Raw genomic sequence first — 27,197 nt, forward strand, 5'->3', positions numbered from 1 at the left:
TTGGAATGTATGAAGCTTGGTTGCTTTCTCCAAAATCTCTCAGTGCCAATACATGGTCAGAAAAAGGACTATTGAAATTCCAGTGAAAGGCGAAAACTGAATCTTCTACAATGTGGCTTTTTATTGTAACTTGCAAACAGTTCCTAGAAGTTGATATCCTACAGTGTAAGATTCAAATTGGAAAACTTAACTTTAAATGGGACAACTAGAGTTGTTCTGTAGCATAAAAATAGAGTTTATGGGGATTTTGTTTGAACGTATTTTTATTGATTATTTATGTATTTCATCTCATGCACCCAATATTACTCTCACTTTTCACTTCTCCCAAGTCAGTTTCCTCAGCCTTGTGACCACCCCACACCTACAAAAAAGAAGGAGCAGGAGGAGGAAAAGGAGGAGGAATGGGGAGAAGGAGGAGAAGAAGAAGGAGAAGGAAGGAGAAGGAGGAGGAAGAGGAGAGGGAGGAGGAGGAGGAGGAGTAGGAGGAGGAGGAGGAATCAGAAGAAACTAGCATAATTTGTCTTGTCCACATATTCAATGGACCATGGTCACACTCCCAGAGTCCCACATTTAAAGTAAATCGAGTCCTTAACATGTCCTTTGTACTACCCAAAGCATGACCATGAATATCCCAGAAATATTACTGATAGTTGAAATACAAAGTTTCTAAAAACCTACATAAATCTGCCTGGATTTAATTTTAACTTACATAAGAAGCAATTGTTTCTGCTTCTTTGATAATTCTCAGTGCTTTTTAAATGAATCGTATTGATACCAAAACAAAGCAAATAACACAAAAAACATGAAGTCTCTTTTGGGTTGGATATCTACTCTAGCACGTGTTCTGGTCTGGAACATGGTTGATTTACCTAGTGGCATTCTGTCGGAGAAAACTGATTTTAAATAAAATTTTAATTTTTTAAAAATTTATAATGTATGTATGTATCCCCCAAATACAAACAAAGTAAATATAAGGAAATTTCACTAGACAAAAATCTGAGTTTGGTCAGAAGGATAGTCTAAGGACAATTATAGACAACTTATAAAGATGAACAATTATGTTCTTTTCAAATTGGGAATAATAATAATTGCACATTTGTTTATTTATTCTGAGAAATGAATATAATACCCTATTTCAGATTTAAGGAATATAGATATGAAATTGTAGCAAATCACTGCTAAACAATCAATGCTGTAGAATTTTCTTCAAATTACATAATTTAACCTGATGAAAATAGACCCATTCTGAGAACTTCTCACTTTTAGACACTTAAAATGCACAATATTTTTATTCCTGTTTCTCTACTGTAAAGACTGTTCATCATTTTGAGTAAATGACCTCATGATCATGATGAATTAATGCTAAATGAGGCTACCAGGTTTGGTTGCCAATAATAGCCAGAGCGCATTAAATTAGTCTCATTGCAAAAACTATGGAAAGCTAAGTGTTCTAAGTATTTTAATATACTTATGACACTGAAAGCATGATATTGAATCTACTTAAATTATTTGACTTGGTATTTTATCCCAATGATGATACTTATGATGAAATATGAAATGTTAGTGTCGCTCCCAGATTATAAGCATTTCAAAATGGACAGTTTATAAAATGAACCGAAATCTCAAACACCTTAAATGCATTTCCATTATGAAAATATCAATATAAACTGGGAGAAGATCATAAATTATTAAATATTCAGGTAAAGTGCCACTTACTGTCAAAGGGTGAATTCATTGACTTGAAAATGCTTTTAAGTAGACTTTTACTACAGCCATTAGTTATCATTTAGGAGTGATGCTGCATTTACCAGATTATCAAAGGAAGCTACTAGTGATGGGAGAACAAAAAATCAAATTTAATCTGTAATTTAAAAAATGTTTCTGCAGTGGGAGACAAGCACATAGGTGGTGGGATCATGAAAGAGAAAGAGGAAGGCAAATTGGAGGGCAGATGTAAGATGAAGAGAAGCTGAACTGTTTGTGGGTTATGTGCTATGAAATGAGGTGGAGCGAAAGACGGGCAGTTGCTATTCTTGCTCCTTGGGAAATGGTGGATTATACTTTCCATCAATAGAGCCAAGAACTAACCAACACCAGTGCCAGGAGGCCTATTCCTTCTTCCTTGGAAACACACTTAATTACTGGGTGAGTTGCTTTGACTCTCAGAGCTGAATCCTCACCCAGGAATAAGAGTGGTCCTGGTAGAGTGGAGAACTGCGATGAGTCGACATGTCCTGCTTGCTTAGTACTCATCATTTACCAATCTCTCTAGTTAGTTGTGATGGTGGATCAACAGTGAGACTGCCCAACTCTATGTTGAATTATAGTTTTTTCTGTGCTGTGTTTAACTTTGGCCAGAGACGTATTTTCCTTGGGGACTTCAGGTTGGACAAATATTTAACCACCCTACCTTTCAAAAAAAGATGCTTATGGTGCCACTATAATGAGAACTTACGTAAACGAGAGATGGGAGAGAAAGAGAAGCAGAACAGCTTGTGCACTATGAAGAGAGGTGGACCTGGAGACAGGAGAGTGGTGAGAAGCAGCCTGATGTGAATAGCGTGCACTGCCACTTGAGACCATTGTCAGCTGTCAGCCCATCCTGCAGCCAATGGCCATGTCTTTGTCTGGGTCCATGGTCCTGAAGAGCAGAAGGTGTTGACTTCCATGGCCCATGATTCTATCAAAGGCCATAAATAGCTCTTGTCTGTGCTGTTCCCTGGGATGCTGTAGACGTTCAAAACTAAGCAAAGGTGGCTCCATTCCTCATGTGGGAATACTGTCCTGGACAGCAAAAGATCTGTCTCCGTGCACTGCTGGCACTGAGCATCTACAAGGTATCTGGGCAGCACTGTTGAGCTGTCTTGGTGGCATGAGTGCTGAGAGGGATGAGTAATCCACAAAGGCTAAAGAATGGGAGAACTGACCCTGACCTAAGGATAGGAGAGTTGGTCCCACCCTTGCTGACTTCTGGAAACAGGAACACTGGTCCTGCCCACAATTTAGGCAAAGAGGGACAATGGGTCCTGGTGGCATAGGTGTAGGAGAGCTGATGGTCAGAGTAATTTAGCAACCACCATGGCCCAGATCCAAGACTTTGAGTTAGCCCACCCCAACACATAATCAATCTATGAAATTTTGGAGTATGTGAAGGGGTCAGTCCTATTAGACTAAAGCTACAGGATCTCCATGGCATAGGGTAAGAGCAGGTGTCTGAGAAGAGTCCTGGTGAGAATTCAATACTGAAAAGCTGAAGCCATTGAACCAACAGCATCTGACTCATTGCAATGAGCATTTGCTAGTGAAGCTGCTTGGACAGAAGGGTATATTAGGTGATACTCTGTGACACTCTGCAGCTTCCACAGAGAGAAGTTTATTTGTTTGTGGTTTTGTTTTGTGTTTTTATGGAGTGGATGCAAGGGTAGAGGGTAAATATGGAGGGATGTGGGGTGAGATTGAGGTGTATAATGTGAAATTCACAATCAATAAAAATAAAATAATTAAAAATATGCTTCTTGAAGGAAGCAAATAGAAAAAATAAAATGCTTAGATAAAAATTGGATGTGGGTATGGAAAATAATTCAAGATTAGATGCTTGACAGACAAATTTTCAGCAGTAAATGGTTGAGATTTCAAATGCAGGTGAGAGAGATACTCTGGATCTATTATTTTTGTCTTTCACCTGAAATGACCACTTTTGTTTTGCCTTCTTTGTTCAAGCAGCAATGATAATGGACAGCTTTTGCCATCATCTTCATGACTGATGGTGCCACTTGTGATATAGTGGAATAGAATGGAGGCCCAGGGAACAAGTCTTCACCCAGTCACTATTGTGACAGAAGACTTGATGTTCCATACAGTGATCCCTATTCCTACTGCTTGGGCAGCCATGGTAAGGCAAGGAAGAAAGGACAGACACATGCCATTTTGGCTGTTTGCAGTCTGGTGGAATGGTACTGAATATACAATACAAAAACTTAGTGAGCTTATTATGGATAATGTAAGGCAGGAATGTCTAGCTAGTCTCAGGTAAAGGCCTCTGTAGGCAAGAAATCCCTATGCTGTGAACATCCAGATAAAGTAGACTTAGTTGCTAGTCTTTGCACATGCAGATCAATTATTTGCAAATACTTATCTTTTCCATGTTGTCAGCATTCATATTCTCCCACAAGAAGGCTGTTATATCCTTCTGAGCCTCACCCCAGTGAGGAAGAAGGGCATGTACATGAAGAAAGAAGGAGGAGGAGGAGGAGGAGGAGGAGGAGGAGGAGGAGGAGGAGGAGGAGGAGGAGGAGGAGAAGGAAGAACAAGAAGAACAAGAACAAGAAGAACAAGAACAAGAACAGGAAGAAAAAGAACAAGAAGAACAAGAAGAACAAGAACAAGAAGAAGAGGAGGAGGTGGAGTAAGAAAGAAAGAAAGAAAGAGAGAGAGAAAGAAAGAAAGAAGGAAAGGAAGAAAGAAAGAGAGAGAGAGGAAGAGAGACAGACAGACAGACACATTTGCTGGTGAATTTATTCTCTCTTTACACATGCATGCAGGGTTTTTCCACTTCTTATAGTAGCATATACCTTTATTTTTATAAATATCTGAAAAAACAACAATAAAAAGTCAATTCATCATTTGTTCCATAAGCAGATGTCACCTGTCTAAAAACCAGAGATAAATTTTACTTGTGAAAAGGAGTGAGGAACAGAGTAAAGTAGCCCTTAGTCCTTGGCAGCAGAAATCTAGGTGGCCTAAAACTGGCCAGTGAAGCTAATGAGGTCCCTGTGCTCCTCCAGGTGCTACTGCTATTTCTTCTTGGAGGGCTTCTTCAAAGATACCCAGAGAGAATTCAATATGAACCATCTCCAAGTGACTATGTAAAGCTACATGGGACACAGGTAAAAACAATTACCCTGTGGCCTATTTTAGAGGATACTCTGCTTGGGCTGAATTCAGCAAAATACTAAGAATACTGGAAAGATAAACATCTAGTCAGGACACAAAATGTTTTGTGTTTGTTCTATTATAGCCTTGATAACAACTAGATACTGGCTATGGATATGCTGCTCTGGGCTTCTCAAGAAAAGCTTGGCATCTAGACCTCAAAATTGCTATGGTGGTCTAATCAGAGAAAAGTATTTTTTTTTAAATTGAGTGTTCTTATAAAGATACCGGAATGTTTTACACACCTTGAATTCTCTTTCCCAACTTAATTTCCCTAGATTGCAAAGCAAGAGAGATCTATATAGAATAGTCCTCGCACGTGGATGTGATGGTCTCAGCTCTGAGGATGCTTGTGAATTGATAGGAATTCTTATAGTACTGCTCATATGAGGTTTATATTGTACTCAAAATGAACCCCTGTAAGGGTGGATATCACAACATTTGTGTGAAGCATTGCAGCTTAAATCTTCATGAAAAATTAAGCACAAAGCTCGATTGTAATTGGTTCACATTATTTTCTACCGCTTCCCACAGTACACAAAATGTCCACGATGCCCTCTGAAATCTTTTGTAATGCAGGATCATCCTCTTCATCGTAAGCAGTCTTTCTTGTCATTGTTCTTCTTCCCACTGAACCATCTTTCTTTCCCCACTAAATACTGGTTTTGATGTCCTTTACAATAAAAATTAAATCAGAAGGCATAGGCAGTAAGTTCTTGATAGATTTGTACTCTCTGTGTCTTTTTATATCTCTAAGATGAAATGGGCCACGTGACATTCATTTCCTGAATTAAAAGGATCGCCTGTAATTGAGAGGCCAATTCAATCTAAATCCAGTAGAATAAACTGAGTGTGTCTTAGATAGTTCTTGATGTCTTCCCCTCAAAATCAGTTAAATCATTTCTGTACTTTTCAGTGCAGAGTTTGTAGTAAGGAGAATTTTAAAGTTATTCTCTTCACGTTAACGTGGTTCTGGGAAGCCCTGTGCAGTAGTTACCTTTGGAACTAAAGAGGTTGTACCCATGACTCATATCTGCTCCTGTGTTTGGAATAGTAGCGTGTGTATGGCATGAGGGCTTTCATGTGGTTATCTACAAGCAAGTGTTGAAATCCACTGCTTTGGTTTGCTTGGACAATTGACATGGAAACACTTAGGCACAAACTGGACAAGGATTATACAGAGAACCATGTGATGAATTGAGACTGGGGCATTTCTCTGACTTATGAGCATGATAAGTATGCTGATTATTGTGGCTCACTTTCCGTTTGTAGAATGATTTATAGTGTATTAATATAGTGACCTAACCTCAGCCATTGTGAGTTTGTTAGAACATAGTTGGTACCAAGAGCCACTTTATGATATATTCAGCCTCCAATTCCCACATCCCAATGCACTTGATAGGCTCGAGTCCTTTAGATTTTCGTTTCTGAATTTTACTCTCTTTAGTGGGTTCATGTCTGAAAGACAGGAAAAGCTGAAACCCGAAACCCTGCCCTGTGCACTGTGTTCTCTCCTTTCTTTAGCTAGGAGAGGAAGCTGGAAACTTCGGTAACACCATGTTTCAATTATTTTTATTTCTGACCACATGGGTAGAGACTAGTTACCACCGTTAGACAGGATGTCATTGTATCTCCGTGGTAGGCGCCTGGTGATCTTCAAAGAGAAAGACTTCCATTCTTTGACTATTCAGCAAACCTTAGCCCCACACATGCAGGGAACGCCACAGAGGGATTCGTACCAGCTGACAACTTTTGAATGAAACTTCTTCACCTTGAAGAACAAAAACCACCACCCTCTGTGAATTCGCACAGCTCTTCCTTCTCATGTGATGAAAGCTGTTGATCCACTGGTCTGTGCTTTAAAATGCCTATGGTCAAAAGTAGTTTAGAATTCAGAATGTAGATTTTATGTATTACATAATATCCCAAAGAGATCTTGCCAGACCACAGTGAAATATATTAATCATTCCACAGAAGGATACATATTCATATTAAGGGGTACAGCCAGAGTTTTAAAAACATAGTGATATCATTTGCAGTAGTCTATACAATTAGTTCAAGCTACATCAGCTTTTGCCCTTACCTGTACTCTATATGTTTCTGTATTAAAATTCTTAAATTTTAAGAAAGACATTGTAGTCTGTATATTGTATGCTTTTAATAAATATATAGAGATATTGAAATTACGGATTAAATGGACAAGTGAATGAATGCCTTTTTTTTTTCCTTTAGAGGGTAGAAAACCAGGAAGATGTAATATATTTTCACTGCCAAGGTGGGAACATTTAACCTGTTCCTGGTAAGAATTTCCCAATTGGCTATCTAATAAGAAGTAATCTGCCTTAGATGCATATACACACAAGCCATATTAAACAGACTTAGCAGGTTCTAATTGTATAATTATGTATTATATATGCAAAAGTAAAAGTATTGACTATCAAGTTGAGAGGTCATGATGGGGTAAAGAAGGGTTTTAAGGAAAACAGGGAAGAGAGGATGTGATATAATTATATAACCATTAATATGCCTAATAAAAAAACAGGATATCTGTATGTATAAGCTGACTCTTAACAGGCAGCTATGCCAAATGTTGCAACACAATTTCCTATCCCATTGCTTTGTACAGCAACTGAACCTAGGGTATTTTCTTATCTCCAAGTTTTATATCAGAGTATCTATATTCTCAGTTAGATGCACACTTTCTCTTACAGATTTGATAACCCTTAAATGCTTATTACTTTTGCAGCAAGAAAAACTAGATTTGTTGAAAAGCAAGTATACATAAGTGCAAGCTAATCTTCCGTAGGAGCAACTCGAATTTAAAGACAATTTTCGGTATTTATTTTTTAGAAATATCTTTGATTTACAAAGACTGTATGTTGCAATTTCTTAGCAAATAAAATGAGGAACATCTTGTATGCTTAAGTATTTGTTATACTCTAGATATTTATTTTATTGTATATTTCGCATAATTTTTGAGTAAGACTGAAATAAGAAGAGAGTAGCAAGGCCAAAGACCTAATGATGCTCTGCTATACTTGTAGACCAGGGTCCTAACATGATGAGCATCATAGAGGCTTCATCCAGAGACCCACTGCCAAACATTATGTGAAACTTGGAGAATCCTGTGGAAGTGGGGGAGGAAGGATTGTAGTAGTCAGAAGGATTAAGGACACCACAAGAAAACCCATAGAATCAACTAACCAGAGCTCACAGAGATTGAACTGAAAATTAGGGAGTCTGTATGGGTCTGACTTGGATTCTCTGCATATGTTATAGTTGTGTAGCTTGGTGTTCCTGTGGGAACAGTGGGATCTGGGGCTGTCTCTGAGTCTTTTGCCTGATTTGGGGACACTTTTCCTCCTACTTGTTTGCCTTGTTCAGCCTTAATAGGAGGGGATATGCCTGATCTTATATGATACGTTTGGCTGATATCCCTCGGGGGGTGTCTTTTTCTAAATGGAAGAGAGTGGGTCTCGGGGAGAGCAGAGGTTGGTAGAAGGGACGAAGAGGAGAAGGACTGGAAACTGTAGTAGAAATATAATATATGAAAAAAGATTACATTAAAAATTAAAACCTGAAAAATATTAGAAAAGTAACTGTTTTCACTTATAAACATCTTAAAATGTGTCTTTGCCATTTAGCGGGGGTTTGCACTAAAGCATTGTCTCTCTTTTATAATACATAAAGTCATAGGCATTCAGTGTATGTAAGTTCTATGGAAGAGAAGTGAACACTCTCCAATGTTCACATTGCCAAGCCACATGAAAGGCATCTTCTTTCTCACTAGCCAGCATGGTTCAGCATTCCCTGGTCTGCCAAGATTAACAGAGGTGCAAAAGGCATGTACTTAATACTGGAACTATTTATTAAGGAGGAGGGTGGAGAAAGACAAGTTCTGGGAAGATAGTCAAGAAGAGGAAGGAATGAAATATGTGGGGTTTTTTCCCTACAGGGAAGAAAACAAAGATTAGTTAAACCCATTAAGAATTCTACCATAATAATTGTAGATTTTATTGATATGGCTACTAATGGGACACACGAATAAAATATTCATGAGGACTGTAGGGATCAGTAGTATGGGTACTTAAATTTTTTCCAAATAGAAAAATAATCACTTTGGCTGCTACATTTCACTAAATGACTTAATCAAAGCTTGAAAATGAATCCATTGGCTAAACTTCTTGTTTTCAGAAAACACACCCATTTATTACTACACAGATTAATCTCCATATATGGAATATGAAAGAGAGATTAACTATGTAATTTACCTTGACAACTAGCAAAATGAAATTTTGTTCAGAAGAAGGAAACTTCCTTAAGAACATGAAAGCATCTAGACCTTAGATCTTATATATGACCCTTGTAGGATTTGTAGGTAAAGGCTGATTAATAATAACTATGATCACATTAGCTGTAGTAGGTCAAGGGCCACTATATCATAACTACCTAGTTTCTGGTGCATTACTATGGATATCAGAGCTAATCATGCTCAAAAGGGAATGGTCCAAAATAAAAAGCAGACCTCCACCAAACAAGAGCATAGCATGTTTTTATTTTCTGTGATTAAATAATTAAATATGACTTCTAAGCTTTGAGGGCTCTCAAAATTCTCATACCTTTAGATGTGGATTGTAGACGTCTTTGGTGGTAAGTTGACCGATTGTTAGTCACTGAGAACTAGGAGAGCTTGAGTTGTTACAAATGAATTCAGAAGAGCTGAAAAAGGATACAGTGGTAAAGTGCTTGGCTGATGTACACAGGGTCATGGAATTCACCTCCAGCTCTCAAAAGACAAATTCATGCTTAGAAGAAAGCATGAATGTCTAGGCAAGAAAGGAAAGTCCAGACACATATTGATCACTGACTGGGTTCTTTTGGGTCCTACTATTTTAAAGGAGAAAAAACAGCAACTTATAGACAGAGTTAGCTTCCCATTCTATTAAAGAACAATTGGTACTTTGTCTACTTCCCACCTTATTCCAGACACTATGATAGGTCCCAGTGCTAACTTCTTGAATATGTCAAGCAATCAGATCATCAAGGAGATGAAAATAGCGTTCATAGTCAGGAAAAAACCCGCATAGGTAGCTCCTTGCTGCAAATACAGGCCAGGAAAACTAGAATAGGATGATTTTCTCCTCAGTCACAGCAGGGATATTATCTAAGAGGGAAGTCAAAATGATGCAAATGTGATTGGCTGCTGAATGAAAAAGACTTACAAAGAGGCTTCACAGGAGCTGGGGACCTGGGTCTTAATGAACTCCTGGCAGAGGCTGTGTGGCAGATGAGAAAAAAAAAAAAAAACAGCAATCCTGCTGCTCAGGTATTTACCTGGGCCTTAAGGCCCACAAACACAAAGAAGTGTGTCATTTTCTACAGATTCTTCTAGTTCTTCACTACAGACTGGAAACACCTCCCCTGGAAGGCAGATTCTTGTGGGAAGTCTCTATCAGTGCTTCCATGGCTTCTGAGGACTTGATATCCCTTTCTTGTTTTTTTTAACAGAAGAGCAGGTACTGAGCACAGGTCTTGAGAGCAGGTGCGCTGAAAACCAGTCATTTAGAAGAAAGGAAACATTGAGACAGGAGGTAGTCATTTTACCCAAAAGTGGTATGGCGTGCTGTCTGCCTTTCTCTGTCAAGCTGAAGGGAGCCACTGAATATGAGTAACATTCTTTTAGTGGAGTCCAGGGGTGTCACCTAAGATTTTGCAGTGCACAGGACAGCCCCTCCCAGCTCAGACTTACAACTAGGCTTCCAGGATGGTACAAGGTGGAAAGACTTGTGAATAGTTGTATTTTATAAGTGAGTCTCAGAGTCTCCCTGAAGTCGAGTCGTGCGCTGTGTAAAACATAGCATAAATGCTTGGCCACTTGGCTCTACTTCTAGCAGAAGCCCTGGTAATTAGGACTCCCAGGTTGGCTGACAATAGTTCAAAGGATTCTGGTTTCTAATTCAGAGTTTTCAGCATTTTTTAAGAGCAGAAAATTTATTTTATTTTAATTAAACATCTCCATATATTGAGCCTTGTGTCTTATTTTAAAGAGCACTCAGAGTGAAGTCAAAGGGATGCTTGTAAACATCCAACGGAGGTAAATTGGAACAGGATCTAAGTTATTTACAGGAAGGAGGGAAAGTACATTCATATGCTACAGATTGAACTTTTCTCAAACTTAACAAAAATTAATGGAGAGAAATAAATCCCACTATCTTCACATGATAAGAGTATGGAATGTTGACTCGAAGTCAATTCTGTATTTTTTTTTTCCTCTGAAAACTCAGAAGCATCCTATCACTCCCTCCTTATCTCTTTCCATTTGGCACTCTGTGCAGAAAAGATAAATTTACCACCATTTCCCATCATCGGAGCTTGCATGGCTGGTCTTCCTTGGGCTCTGTGTAGCCCAAACTGCATGAGTCAGCACTTCTTAAAATGTTGTGTTTTAACAAAATTGTACTATTAGAAGTTTCAGAAGATTTTAGCTCATGACATTAATTCTCTGATTTGGGTTGATATTGCACTTTCTGTTACATTAAAATCATTACATCTGAAACCATTCCTTCTTCAAGGCAGAAGCAATATGTATAGAACATATGTACATATATTTTCCTATTTCCTGGCCTTTCATACTCCAAGCCCCTCTGAAATAACTATAGTTGAATTAAGGACACTGAGTGACTCTTCTTTCACATCCAGAGGTAGTTCCTGAATGTTCTCAAGGCTTCTTGCTTTGAAGAATATAAATGAACTACATTTTATAGTCTTAGTTCAGCTTTCATATTGATCATTCACTTAACATTTCGAAGATAACTAATAATATATACCTTTTTGATAAGTTATTATACATTTGTACTGCTATTGTACATTTCAACCCAAACAGCCAAAGCATAATAAATCTAGAAAAGATAAAGAGATGATTATCTATTTAAAATGCAGATATCAATTTTAAAATATGTCTTTATGTACTATCTACAAAAGTATTAAAAGTCTTCTCTTAAATGAACGTCATTATGTATTAAAACTGTGAAATTTGCAACTGCATGTAAAATTGCTATCTTGTTAGAATTTGCCAGAAGCTATAACAAAGGTATAGATAAATCCTTTATAAAACACATTATGATTATTTTGACTACAAATTCTACAACACATTTGATATGTATGGAACATATATTTAGCTGTTAATAGAGTTGAAAGTACTCGACTATCTCAGGTACAATTCTTTACATTAAGAAAATTGTTTTTTTCCTATTTTATTTGAAATATGTCCCTTTCTTTCCACCTCTAAGTTATTGTTATCCTGACTAATATTCTTTTTAGTATGTCTAGACCTAGATACCTAATAGACCATTGCAACTACTTGAGGTTTACATGTAGTAGCATTCAAATATTTATTTTACATAAAATAACCTAAAGAAACATTCATTGTTGGGATTTCAGTGCCAAATCTGATATTTGTTTTTGTAAAAACCTTGAAAGTAGAACAAAATGTTCAGCAAATATTTAGAGCACAATTAAATAATTTGTGAAATGTGTTTTCTTAATTGAAAAGTAAATTCTGAGATTCTATATTCTACTAATCATTCCTTGTTTATATAATTTAAAATATTAAGCAGTGAACAGTGTATTATTATTTTAGGGTTTCAAAATATACAAATGTCACCTTGAAAATATCATGCTTAGTCACTTGCTAGCCCTTTATTTTATCATAGCATCCAGTGGATCACTCAGTTCCTTGGCTTTAAGTTAGGACCTTTTCAAGGCAAACACTAGATCTGCTTCAGAGGTATTGTTTCATCACACAGAAGTCATGATTACACTTCTATGTCTTCAGGTGTGAGAAGCATGGGGAGGGGGGAGGGGATAGGGGTTTCTAGGAGGGAAATCTAGGAAAGGGGATAACATTTGAAATGTAAATACATAAAATAGCCAATAATAAAAAGATAGCTAAGGAAATGCAAGACATACATTTTACATGGGTTAATCATTATTCATTATCCACAAAGCATTCTAAACAATTTTCTCATGGACATGTGTGGGAATAATTGTTATGAATTTGCATATTTAGATTATGAAGCTCTGGGGCATTATTTGAGAACTTTCACACCAGTGACTCTTAGTCAGTGTCAGAAACATTTCATTGAGATAAAATATGTTCTGTTGATCAGATTAAAAATAAATGCAGTAGATGAGAAAGAAATTGCCTCAGGCTAATGATAAGGCAAAGGTTTCAAACAAAAGTCTTATCTGAAACAAGATAGAGTACTGTAATCCTGTATCACAAATTATGTGACTTTAATAACAAAAAGGTATTCTTCTGCACAAGTGAATGAGAAATGAGATAGGAGCATCATCCTGGGCCTTCTTCTTGGATGTTGCTGCCCTTTGTGGCAAAGCTGTGAGAGAGTGAGCTCATCCCTTTTCTTGTAAATATGACAATCCTTTTTATGAAGATCTTACCTCAAAGATCTATCCACGAACCCTGAGATGCTACCACTTATGTGCCATCCTTTGATGGTTGGGTTTCAGCATGAATTTGAGGAAAAAAGAAACACTAACCTCATAGCAAATATAAGTAACTTACCATAGTACAAATAGAGATTTGAACTACACTGCCAATCTGTATCACAGACAGTGTTGATAGCAATGCCCAAGAGATGGAAGAGAATACTCATGAGGACAAAACGGACAGGAAGGGAAACAGAGGGCTTTGATACAACTAATACATGAAGGCAAGTCATATCATTGCAGATTCATAGGACCAAAAGGAACAATATATGGAGTATTTTGGGTATTTTGGAGATGAACATTTGAGGAAGGACCCTTTGGTAGATAGATGATCTAGATAGCAGGTTACAAACCAAAGTTATGGAAGAAAATGGCTTATCTCAAAACCCAATTTCTTTTCTGCAAACCAGCATATCTTGACAGTCTCCTGGAAGCAATATTAAATATTTATTTATGCATTCATATTTTTTTCATATTCTTGAGAATTTCATATGTGCATGTACTGTGGTTTGATCCCATTCTTACCCCTTTAGATCCTTTCCCCTCCCAACCTCCACTTTTTACCCTATAACTTCATATGCTGTCATTATGGCTACTGGGGGAAGGAAATTATGTTTCTTCAGATGATAGGTGAACCCTGAAAGGGAACCCATACTCCAGTGATGGACCTAGACACATGCAAGCACAGGAAGCACTAAGTAGCATCAGTGTTCCTTTTCTTTTTTGTTCTTAAGAGAGCTCAGCCCTTTTTTAAAGAGCTATAACTTATATATATATATATATATCCATTCAATTATTTGTCATTTTATTTACTGGAAATGACATTTGATTCTCTCCTTCAGCATATTTATAGTCTAAAAATCATTTTAGAAGTTATGGGCTGTCTACATCCTAATGATTAGATATTATTTTTCATAACTGTGGTTTATGATCCTAATATCTTCAACATATATAACACTGGATTAATATTATAGACAAATATAAAAACACTAGTGATTGTTCTGTTTTTACTTGTTAGAATGAATGCATGCATTATTTTACTTAATTATTCATCTGTGGAAGTTGAATAACTTCTTTTGAAATTCAGATAAAACATCTAGACTTATAGCTATTGAACAAATGAGTGAAAACTCTCAAAGATTATGTGTCATAGTCACCTTTCCATACTGTAAAAATTCTTATTTAAGATTGTATTTTGTTTAATGCATAGCCTCACTTATGATAAGGTATTTCTTTACTCTCTTCTTTTAATCTTTTTTGAGGGATTTACTCAGTTAGGAAGCATCTGCATTTAAAGTACAATTCAGCTGAGTAATTTATTCTATCAATCATGATTTAGATGGGATGGGAAACTGTACCATAACTTCAACAGAAAAGCTTGCATGTAAAATATTATTAGCTAAAATTATAGAATAATTATAAATTTTATGGGAAATATTAAAAAATAATTGAGGTAATAGGAAATCTACCCAGACAGGGACAAACTGGACGGTGTACATGGCACAAATCAATGTCTTCCACACTGTGATTAAAATTTTGGTGGTGGAGTTTTAGCTCATGGAATAGTGGGAATGCCAGCAAAATCAAAACTTACCGAGTTTCTAGGAAAGTAAAATGTAGTCTTTGAAAATGATAAGCAGCCAGAGGACACAGTTTTGAACTTATAGTTCTATAGACCAGCAGGATGTTGTTTTGGTATTGTCTTCATAATCAACAGACTTTGATATTGACTCAAGCTAGTTGACATACTCATTATTTAAAGAACAAAGTTAATATAAAAACATTAAAGAAATCAAAACTCTACAAGTATACATGCAATCTAATCCAAAAGCTGTCTATCGTCATGGTTCGTCTTGACATGTTTTTGTGGAGATACTGAAGCTCATTCACAAATATAGTGACTACAATAGGCCTCCTGGTGTCCAGTAAAGGCAAAAGCAAAGTATGAACAAATGAGAATGGCCAAAACCATGCAGTTACCCCTGTTGATACCTAGAAATGGTTATAGATGACTTGCCATGTTTCTCTAGCCACATTCTCTGCAACCAACATTAGACTCTTTATTTAATAGTTGTTCAAAACCACAAGGATTTAGAATTAAACACTAGCCTGGCATCTGTCAATGTTATTATTGAAGGATAGAATCAATGAAGTTCTTCTCAAATGACCAAGGAGATACAAATATTTGGGAAGGGAATCTTCCCACCAAAGCCAAGTTCATAGGAGATGGGAAACAATTAAGAGCAATATTACCATTCAGCAAATAATATACTTATGAATTACTTTGCTGCCATTAATGGTGAGATACATATTGTGTATTAAACAATGCCTTTATTGTTTAGTTGTGAAAATAGGGGATGCAGACTCACCCAGTGTTACTATTTCATTATCATGACGAAATCACTGAGAGACGAGGGCTGATAAACATGGACAGATTTACTTTGGCTCAAGCTATCAGAGTTCAGTCCAAGAATGTCTAATCACATGTGTTTGGGAAGAGCATGATGGTTGCAAAAGTTTTGATGAAATTATGGAGCAGAGAGGCAGACACATCCCTAATGACCTACTTCCTTTAGTCTGGTTTCACCTCAGAAATTTCCAAAATTTCTCAACATACTCCAGCAGCTGAGAAACAAAATCACAGCACAGGAGGGGTTCGTGGAAACAAGTCAGACATTCCTAAATTATAATACATGTGGATATACATTCCTTACATAACACACTGTTCATGTTGTTTTACAGGAAAATCCTCTGGAGTCCACTCCAGAGTATGTGCAGAAGCCAGCTCTACAGGTCAGCGGCCTTTTGACAACACAAGTATAACATCTCCTGTATAAAACATAACTCAAACTAAAAAACCACAGTAATTGCTCATCCTTTCATGGAAGCATGCTAAAATATTTCTTTCTCACCTTCAAATAAGCACACAGCTTATACTCTCTTCCCTCCCATAAACATTTATGATTCCACTAACCAGGAAGCATATTTGAATTTAGCACTCTATGCATCTGCCTGTTTATTGTACAGCAAAGCTATTCGCATTTGTAAAATGATACCTTATACCAAATGCCTTAGTATTTGGCTCCTTTGTATACTGTGTAGGGAGCATGTAAACAAAATCAATTATAAAATTTATTCATTATTTTATAGTTATTGCTACTTGATTATTATTCTTTTTTTGTTCTTTATTTGGTTTTACTCTTTAAGTTCATTTATTTAATTCTCCCCCTTGTAAATTAATACCCTGAACCAAGATTCGAAGCATATTTAGTCCTAGGATTATGTTTTTAAATAAAGTATCAATATTAACTGTAAGCACTTACCTACATCAAACATGAAAAATAACTGAAACAGACTATTCATTAACAACTCAAGTCATACAATATTGATTACAGTACAATATTGATACAATACAAAGTTGACTAAAGTAGAATGTGAGTTTCAGTTCAGGTAACTTTGGGTATAGAATGATGGTACTTAATCACAGAACTTTCGTCTTTTGAAATAAAATAAGGCAATAATAATAATGCATTATGATTCTTGAGAGGAACAGAACTGATAGACAATATTTGTGCATTTTGAATCAAGACAATCCTCTTACTTAGGTAGTTTTCTGTGAGAAGGTGTTGTCTTGGAATCTCAGAATCGATATCCTTGAAGTACCTACTCATAAGCTGAACAAAGGCAGCAACAATGGACTTGTTAACTTTGACAGGAAGTGCTCGAGAGATCTCCAACTTACACCATGAATTACAGGCCCCCAGGAGAAATAATCTGGGAGGAGTACCCTAAAAACATACATACAAGTATACCAACTGACTGAGAAGGTTGTGTCTATTTCACTCTCTCTCTCTCCTCTCTCTCTCTCTCTCTCTCTCTCTCTCTCTCTCTCTCATCTATATGTTGATCTATCACAAACACACACACATATATATATTCATTTAACATATTTCATTTCATTTATAATTAATGAAAAAAGAAGGCCATATACTTGAAAAGGAGAAAAAATGGTATTTGGGTGAATTTAGAGAGAAGTGGAAGGAACAGGAAGTGGTCCAAATATATTATAAATGCAAAGAAATTTTAAAAATTAATTAAAATGAGGGAATATGAGTTGCCTTATACAATAGGAGCCTGTAATCTAATAATGGTTAGCTACATGTGAGGAGGTCACAGAACCAGGCTGGTCCAATGTAACAAGCTGGATTCTGTGGTGGTCTCAGTATTACGCTTTAAGTTCCCTACAGTCACTGCTATTGTCTCAATGTTTAAAAACTAGGTATCTGTAGTCTGATTTCAACACATAATATAACAATTACCAACACACAATGAGAGGAATTCCTCACATATGCAAAGAGACACTGCCTTGCCACATATTGGGGAGGCACCAATTCGTATACGGGGTTGGTCTTTAGCTAGTCATTCTTATGTATGAGTCTCCCTGGAAATCACAGTAGACTATACACGTGTCTGTTTCATCACGACTAGACGTCTCTTAATTCAGTTAACTTGACAACCATGACTCAATGTTGTCATGTGATATCACGATATCTAGGGGAAGAAAGTCTGTATTTAAACATTGTACTTTAAAGTTCATAGTTATTAAATAACATTACTTAAAAATAGCTCTCTACTTATAATTTGGAAGATAATGTCTCTAACATATGCCTCAACCATAGCCCACCAAATAAACTTCAGGGGAGCTAGGAATAAAGACCAGCACAAAATCGTAAGCATAATTAAAACACTACATGGATTATTTTTGTTATTTTTCCTCTTATGCTATTAGCTTCATTGGGCTGTTCTTAAACATGCACTTTGTAGAGAACAAAACCAAAGCCCAAGACATATTTTATTGAAATTATGAATGTGAATGTGCCTAATTAAAAATGGATTTCTCTCAAATTATTAGGTTAGACCAGCAGGTGAAATTGTTTCTCTAAGAGGGTATTAATCACAACAGGCATTCTCTGATTATAGAATTATCCATGAAAACATTCTGTAGGAACAAATATGTACTTCTACAATCAAAGATAGGAAATAGAATAAAAGTCTACTGTGTAGACAAAATGAACAATCGCAAGGCTTAAATACTTAAGATAAATAAACAAGCAAACAAACAAGAATCAAGCAATGAGACACTGTCCAGGGAAACAAGTAGGATAACTACTGATCTTCTCCTCTCCCTCCATTTTTCAATTCTTTTTAAAAGATATCTATATTAATTATTTGGAAATTTCACATTATGAATCTCAAGCACTCTCATTTCCAAGTCTTCCCAGCACTGATCCGCAACTCTTAGGACATCCACTCCCCCCACCCACCACACTTGATACTAAGTCCACATGAAAAGCCCACAAAGAAAGGGAATTATGGACCAATGTCCCATCTGAATATAGGTATAAATATTCTCACAAAAATATTGCAAACTTTACTGAACAACAAATCATAAAGATCATTCTCCATAATCAAATAAGCTTCAATCCTGAGATGCAGGAGATGTTCAACATACATAAATCAAAAAATTATAATCCACCATATAAAACCATCGAGAGACAAAAACCACATGAACATTTCAGCAGATGAAGGAAAGGGTTTTGTTAAAATCCGACACCCCCTCATGGTAACACTCCTGGAAAGATTAGAATCACAAAAGACATACTTAAAATAATAAATGTATAGCAAGTCCATAGCAAACATCAACTTAAATGAAGAAAATGCAAATAATTTCCACTAAAATCATGAGCAGGACAAAGTTTTACCTTGCCTCACCATACCTATTCAATATAAGGTTAAAGGAGAGAAAGCAGAAGCAAAGATATCAAAGAATCCTTATGTGCAGATCATATACTAGTATTCCATGTTTAGTATCAAGGTAACTGTGACTTTGTAAAATGAATTGGGCAACATTCCTTCAGTTTCTATTTTATAGAATAATTCATTAGCTCATGTTTGGTTGTCTAGTAGAATTATGGGGTTTTTTTTGGTTGTTTTTTTTTGTTGGGAAAATTTTAATGACTGCATATAATCGCTAAGTTTATATATTTGTTTAAATTGCTTATTTTATTTTGATTCAACTTTGATAAATGAAACGTATTGATAAAATTATCGAATAGATTTTCCAATTTGCTAGATTATAGGTTTTCAGAGTATATTTTTATGATTATCTGGAATTCCTTGATATGTATTGACATGTCTCCCTTTCATCTCTAATTATATTAAGTTGGATCATTTGCCTCAACCTTTTAGTTAACTTGGTTAAAGATTTGTTGATCTTATTAATTTTTTTCAAAGAACTAATTCTTTGTTTCATTGATTCTTTATATTAATTTCCTTGTTCTGTTGATTTCAGTGATGAGTTTAAGGACTTTTTTGGCATTTACTCCTTTGAGTGAGAATTCTTTCTATTCTAGAGATTTTAGACGTACTGCTATGTTACTAGTAATGTCTAACTGGATTAGGCAATTAAAGGAATGAACTTGCCTCTTGGAACTTCTGTTATTGTTTCCCATAAGATTGAGTATGTTGTTTCTTTACTTTCATTTGACTCCACAAAGTTTTTAATTTCTTTCTGATTTTCTGTCTTGATCCAATTTTGATTTGGAAGGGAAGTATTTAGTCTTCATGATACTGTAAGATTTTTGTTGATTCTGCTGTTGTTGTTATTAAGCTTTATTTCATAGTGGGTGTCATAAGATCCTGGGTGTTATTTAAATTTTCTTGTATATTTTAAGACTTGGTTTACCTTCGTTTTGTGATTAATTTTGGTGAGGCACTGAGAATAATATACATTCTTTTATGTTTGGATGAAATTTATATAAATATCTGTCCACAAGAATAATAACAGGAATCAATGAAAACAGTGCATTGATATCTCGCAATATCTACGGTGTCAATTGCCCAATAGAAAGTCACACACTAACAAAATGGATGTGAGAACATGATCCATTTTTTTAACATCAAGGAAAGAAATAATTCCAGGGGGAAAGTTCAAAGCAAATAAATATGAGAAGTAAGCTCTTGTAGCAATATTAATATCTGACAAAATAGACTTCCAACCAAACTTAGAAAGAAGATAAAGAAAAGGATGCTACATATTCATCAAAGGAAAAATCCACCAAGAGGACACTACAACTTTTAGCATCTACAAACCAAGCACAAGGGCACCTTAGTTCATAAATGAAAATCACATATTGATCCTCACACCATGATAGTGGGAGGCTTTATTACATCACTCTCACCAGTAGAGTGTGCCTCTTAAAAAAAAAAGGTAAACAGAAAAATGCTGGAGGTAACTAATATTATAAACCACAAGGATCAAACAGATAACAAATATTTGTATAAAATTCCATACAAATATGGTATGTATTTGCATAGACAGACAGACAGACAGACAGACAGACAGACAGACAGACAGATAGATAGATAGATAGATAGATAGATAGATAGATATAGATATAGGTATAAATATAGATATAGCTCTTAGTTAGGGTTTTATTGCTTTGAGGAGAAACCATGTTCAAGGCAACTCTTCTAAAGAAAAACATTGTATTGGGGCTGGCTTGCAGCATCTGAGGTTTAGTCCATTAATCATGGTGGCACAAAACATGGCAGTGTGCAAGCAGACGTGGTGCCTCAGAATTAGCTGAGAGATCTACATCTTGATTCTCAGGTAACAAGGAGAAGAATTCCTTTCACTGGGTGGAGCTTGATCATAGGGATCCTCAAACCCTGACTCTATAGTGACGTACTTCCTCCCTCAAGATCTCACCTACTCCAACAAAGTCATATTTCCTAATAATGCCACTCCCCATGTATTCAGAGAATGAGAGACCTTGGATCATTCAGCCCAAAGCATATCTCCATCAATTCCAGGGTTCAGGAAACCCTGTAGAGGAGTCAGTAGAGAGAGCGTAAGAGCTAAATGTGAAGGAAATTACCAAGAAAACAAGGCCCTCTAAAGCAACAGGATCAACAAACACATAAACCCACAGAGACTGAGGTAGCATGCACAAGACCCATGCTGGTCTTCACCAGGTGCGGTCCTACAGATGAAAGAAGTACCATGTGACCCCATCCTTAGTCTAGAAGTGATCTCTAATTGATAAGCACTCACAAATGAAAGCTTAGTTTGCTGTAAGGTAGGCTTTCTGGGGAAACCTACTACTCTTAAAGATAGATCCTATACGGAGCAGTAAAAGGGGAACAGAAAACAAAATGGCGACTTTGAAGGTTTCTTTTCTTACAATGTCATGTGAGGGCTTTTCTTTTTTTTTTTAAAATATTTTTCTTCTTTTCTTTTATTTTTTGTCTTTTATCCTACTGATCCTTTGTGTATGTATTATAGATTCCAGTTTAGTGTGTTTATGAGATTCCTGAGTATGCATACGAGTGGGTCTCTGTGTCTGTATCTGTTTCTTATGACTTCTCTTGCACTGCTTTCCCTATGCTTGTTTGTTTAGAGTTCAATTCTGAGGTGTTCGATTTTGTTTTATTTTACTCTCAACTATAACTTATCCTTTTCTAAGGAGAGGCAGACAAAGAGTCCACATAAGAGGGAGATAGGACAGAACTGGGAGAAATAGAGGGATGAGGAGCTGTAATAAGAATATATTATGTAAGAAAGGATCCATTTTCAATAAAAGGAGGAAAAGACCAAACAAAACTAAACAAAAAATGATTAAATCTTTCTTGGCAAGGCACATTCTATGACAGGTTAGGGTTGGGGTAGAGAAGCAAAGTTACTCTTTGTTTATAAATAGTTTATAAATTAAACTATTTCCCCTATGTTTTAAGTTTGCATTTTGATCCTGGGATAATCCGATTCATAATAAATTGGCATGCATCAATTGCAAAGTCCATAATTATCATGGATGAATGGAACACTAGGCTGAATCTTTCCTATTGTATGAAACAATGTTTGTTGAAGTCTCTAACTTGATTGCGTTTAAGCAAGGGAGTAATCACTAAATAATCATGGCCTAAAGAAAATATAATCTGTAGAATGGACAGATATCACTGGATAGCCTGTCATTTCCTTCCTAAAACGAGTAATTGTAGGTTTCATGATTTACTTCTCATCTGGTTGAGAATTCTTCCTGCTTCTTTTGGTTGGTTTGTTTGTTTTAAAGACCAGCACTGCAGGGACAGGAGCCTAGCACAACTTTCCTGAAAAGTCTTTTGTGTCTGTTCATTCTGGCCAGAGAATTAATCCCAGACCAGCCGTTTATATGACAGTGTTGATATCTGATTCTGCCATTCAAAAGAAAATAGGAAACTTTCCTGACAGCCATAATTCTACTTTTCCTGGCCTGGGTAAGATAAAGACTCTATTCTGAATTCTTTTCTTTCCGAGGAAGAATAGTTACCCTAGTTGATTTAAAATTCACAAATCACTAGCATACTTGTTGTTATTTATTTTTCAATATTCAACTCTTCATGGAATTGAGCCCAAAGCTTTTGAATCTGCTCATCTAACTGACTTTAAGAGTTTCAAACTATGCTGTTGGTCATCACACTTTTTATTTCCACGTATGCTTCATTCCACGTTTCTCAAATTCTGAATTTTTGTCCGCACCTGTAATTTGTTTATTTTAAAATCATCCTTCTTTACTCAACATTCATGAGCACTGCTGGAAATAATAAGTTACGCAAAGAAACAATGATAATTCACCCTGAAGAAACTTTGCTTAACTATCACATTAGTCATCTTAAATTCTTTAAATCAGGTTTTATTTAAGAAAAAAGGACCTATATAATTTAATTGTCAAATGATTACCATAAGAACCAAAACGGGAGCTGAGCTCAGTAATCCTTCACATTTAGGTTTACAGAAAAAGGTAGGGCTGATGAGAATCACTATTTAGCCTTTCATATTTATCTTACAGTCTTTCTGAGCTCAGACACAGGTCTCCAGGTGAGGCAGCTCACCACAGACATCTGTACTCATGTACATAAACCAAAACACAGACATAAATACAAAAAATTGGAAACAAGACAATTATTGAAAGAAGAAAATCTTGAAGAAGCCAGGTTCTATTTGAATTATTTCTCCTCAGGCTTGGCTTCCTAATGCCTGCTCTCCTCCTCCTTCATTTCACATAAGGTCTAGCTGCAGAAATATTTAAATCTGTAAATTATTGAAAAATAATGGAAATGATACTCTAAGTGGCCAAATATTACATGAAGCAGAAAAAACTTTTAATAGGTGTCCAGAGTATATTTATGTGTATTTAAGGAATATATTTATTTTAAATCAGTATAAATTTATTTTTATGTAAATTTAATTTATTTAAACTTAAAATGTATTTAATAAAATCGATTTAAAAATAAACATTACTATTATTTTTTCCAATTTCCATTATGTTCAACTATTAGAAGAATTCAGCCATCAAGTTTAGCCATACAATCTAATATAGATTATGCTTTTATTAAATGACTGAAATAGGACTAAGACTTAATCTGGGGGAGGGAATAGTCCAGAAGTAAGATGATGTAATTATATGAACTTCAACTGACTTTGTTTATCTAAATAATATGGGCATCATCTTATCTTATTAGGCATCATGAAATCTGAAGGTGTCACTGGAGGTTACTCCATGCATTTCCAGTTAGCACTTTAGGGATGAGAACAAAAATCCAAGGAAAGAAGCTATTCACAGTCATGTATTTGCTGAATTTGCCATACTTTGATATGATCTAATGCACAGTTCTTGAGGTTAGGTGGCATTTTATGAATGATTAATGTGAGCTTATGCTTAATTAGTAGTTACTCTGATTACTTAGGAAGCCAAGAGGTGGGCATCATCTTATCTTTAAACCCTTGCAGTCAAGTGCTTTTAATAATATACAATGAGTATTTAACAATGCTTGCTAGTAGACATGTATAATTTAATAATATATTTTATTAAATATTTGATCATTTTGACGCTGTATCTTAATCACATTCATCCCAACTTCAGGCTGAGCCCACACCAGGCAGAATCTGGTTTCCTTCTGACGAGTGTGGAGTGTCATCCTCTTCCTGTCTGGCAGGTAGGAGAAATCAGGACCTCCATTCTCAACTCCTCATGGTCAACAACTGTATTTGGGTACGCAAGGCATTGAGAACCTCAGCATCAGTCCCAGACCTTACTGTTTCTCATCAGGGAAACATGAACTGAGACCCCTAGCATAGACTGCATTCTGCCTCTTTTGAGGGGCTTGTCAGAGTCACTCCAGTATCCCAGCAGCAAGGTAAACACACAGCCCCAGACGCTTAATCTGTGAACTTCAAGAATTCCCCTTTAGCCCCTCAGTCTTTCCATTAACTCTTCCACTGGAGTCCCAGTGCTCAGTCCAAAGTTTGGATGTATCTGCTTCTGTACTGGTCAGATGAGGAAGAACAACAGTATTAACTAACCTGTCTATCCAGAGCCCCAGTGACTAAACCACCAACCAGAGTACACATGGAGGGACCCATGGCTTCAGCTACATATGTAGCAGAGGATGGCCTTTTCTGGCATCGATGGGAGGGCAGGTCCTTGGTCCTGTGGAGGCTTCATGCCCCAGTGTAGAGGGAATCTAAAGCAGTGAGGTGGGAATGGGGGTGGGTGGGAGGGGAGCACCCTTATAGAGGAAAAGGGGAGGGGGAAATGGGGCTGGGTTTTGTGGAGGAGAAGTTGGGAAGGGGGGCACTCTGGTGATACTTTTCTCAGACTAGGTCTCCTCTTAGTTAGTTCTACTAGGAGTCTGCTTTACTCTAGAGGCTTTATTGGCAGTTTAAGCATGTGTAGAGTATACATAGAAATAACTTTGAGATTTGCATTTGCCTCATATAATAAGTGCAAACACCCCTTTAGAATCCAAAGGATGCTTTCAAGATTAAAGAATAAAGGTAATAAGGAAGGTTAAAGAACAGATTATTTAGCCTGGGAATGAGTTACCTGAGGAACAATTTAGCAGTGGCCTCCAATTATGTAGAAGGTTCTTTTAACATCTTTTCATAGAAATTGCAACCACCTGTTTTTCACTCCTTCCAAGGCAGAAATCATGGACATGAGCATACATTACAGGAAAAATGGCCTCATAGGGCTGAAGATAGGATAAAGGAGAATTTCCTGATGGGATTTGCTCATACCAGACACAACATAAATATCCGATACAACAAAACTAGTTCCATGCTACGTTCTGTATTTCCATTGGGAGAATTAGATCATTAATATCTGAATGAATCAGATGTTTAATATCTCATTGCAATAACATCGAAGGCCATTTGCTTTCCGGTTGATAAAAATACAGACTGTAGTTGACATGAATATACTGAACTTTGACTTTTTTTTTTTAACTTTCTCCATCCTTGCAACAGACCTCTCTCTTTGTGTCATATTTTCCTTCTGTTTCCAGTAACTGACATGGGGCTGAGAATGAAAGAGTTGGCTATGACAGGATATCTGTTGTTAGCCAAAGGCAGCATGCATCTACATTGTTCTATGTCATGTCACAACAACATCCACTTAAGAGGAAAACATGGCACAATTGTTTTTTGAGTTTTCACTCAGTCCCTCAAAGACATGCTTCCAACAAAATCCCAGATGCAAATCACTGTGTAATCCACACTTTAGTAACAGCTATATCTAACTGTGCTAGGGTTGTGTTACTTAGCTAACCTAATTGAAATAATTTACTATAATATTTCGTGCTATATAAATGTATTAGCATTTGTTAGAAGCTTACAGCTATGGTGAAAGGATATTTACATTTACACACACTTGGTACTTTAGTTAACAACTCAGAAGTAAGAAGGATGATAGAGAAATCACCAAGAGAAAAGCAACAAATTTATTTAATATAAGCTTTACACGATACAGAAGACTCGGCGAGACCACTAATGGGGCAAAGTGGTTTTACTTAACATTTGATGAAGGGGCAAAGTTGATGGAAAGCTGTTACAAGGGAAGGTGGGATTACAGGGAATAAATTTACAGAACTCCATAGGCTGGATGCTTCAAGTTTCTCATCATCCTCCCTATCTTAAAGATATGAGCGTTCCTTTCTTCCCTCTAGAGGGAGGATTTCCAGAATTTTATTTTGTGGGTGGTGGCGGAGGTATTTGCTCTGCTGCTGCTGCTGTTGTTGTTGCTGTTGTTGTTGTTGTTGTTCTAGTTTTAACTAGTCAAATAACTCCCAGGTTTTGCTTTTTAATATTAAACAAGGAATACATTCAGCCAAATTTAAGATATTAGAGTCTATTTATTCCCATTAATAAAAACAATCAACTAGAAATATCAGACCCATTATTTAGGGTCAAGAAGGTCAGTGATTGTCAGTTAAACTGCAGGATGCTTTGATCTATATTCGATGGCACAAACTTACAGAAAGGACTCTTATAACTTGCTTCATAGCAGGAAGGGCAGATCACTAAGTCCTGCTTATACCTGCTATTCCTCACCAGCTTAAATAAAACACTCACTTCCTGAAAGCACTCTGTTCTCATGCCTGTCTTAATAGCTTACTTGATGCCCAGTGTCCAAGGAAGAAATTTTCTGCTCACATTTCAGTTCTTTTTCTCAATTCTTGGAAATTCAGAAAAGCCTGCTTTTAAGAATTTTATGTTGAGCTACTAGCTAGCACCTAGGATCTAAGAAATAGTCTCATTATCAGGCTATTTTCTTTTCCAAAATTAGCCATAAATATTACATCCCTAACATTCAGAAAGCAGGAAAACTTATTCTCCGAGGCAACCTAGAGACTATCAACCTGAAGCCAGGCTGGGCTAT

General features: G+C 36.4%; 2 long non-coding RNA genes across 9 annotated transcripts in view; one reads left to right on the top strand and one right to left on the bottom strand.

Moving 5' to 3' along the window:
- LOC102549466 (uncharacterized) overlaps positions 1-27,197 on the top strand; it is a 42,061-nt gene that overhangs the window by 12,566 nt on the left and 2,298 nt on the right. For 5 of the 7 annotated variants that reach the window (XR_010052783.1, XR_010052782.1, XR_005506164.2 and 2 more), the window contains one exon: positions 4,173-12,784. This is a non-coding gene — a long non-coding RNA (uncharacterized LOC102549466). Of the gene's footprint in view, positions 1-4,152; positions 12,785-16,182; positions 16,234-24,401; positions 24,475-27,197 lie in introns of those variants that run through there. The other 2 variants (XR_010052781.1, XR_001838528.3) reach the window with 2 other exon arrangements.
- Positions 6,483-27,197, bottom strand: part of LOC102549614 (uncharacterized) — a 39,287-nt gene continuing 18,572 nt past the window's right edge. Inside the window, exons 3-4 of one of the 2 annotated variants that reach the window (XR_005506169.2) lie at positions 9,552-9,651; positions 6,483-6,800 (exon numbers count right to left, since the gene is read on the bottom strand). This is a non-coding gene — a long non-coding RNA (uncharacterized LOC102549614). The remainder of the gene's footprint in view (positions 6,801-9,551; positions 9,652-27,197) is intronic. The other variant, XR_010052784.1, reaches the window with a different exon arrangement.

This window comes from Rattus norvegicus, chromosome 6, assembly GCF_036323735.1.
Source record: "Rattus norvegicus strain BN/NHsdMcwi chromosome 6, GRCr8, whole genome shotgun sequence".
Classification (NCBI taxonomy): Eukaryota; Metazoa; Chordata; class Mammalia; order Rodentia; family Muridae; genus Rattus; species Rattus norvegicus.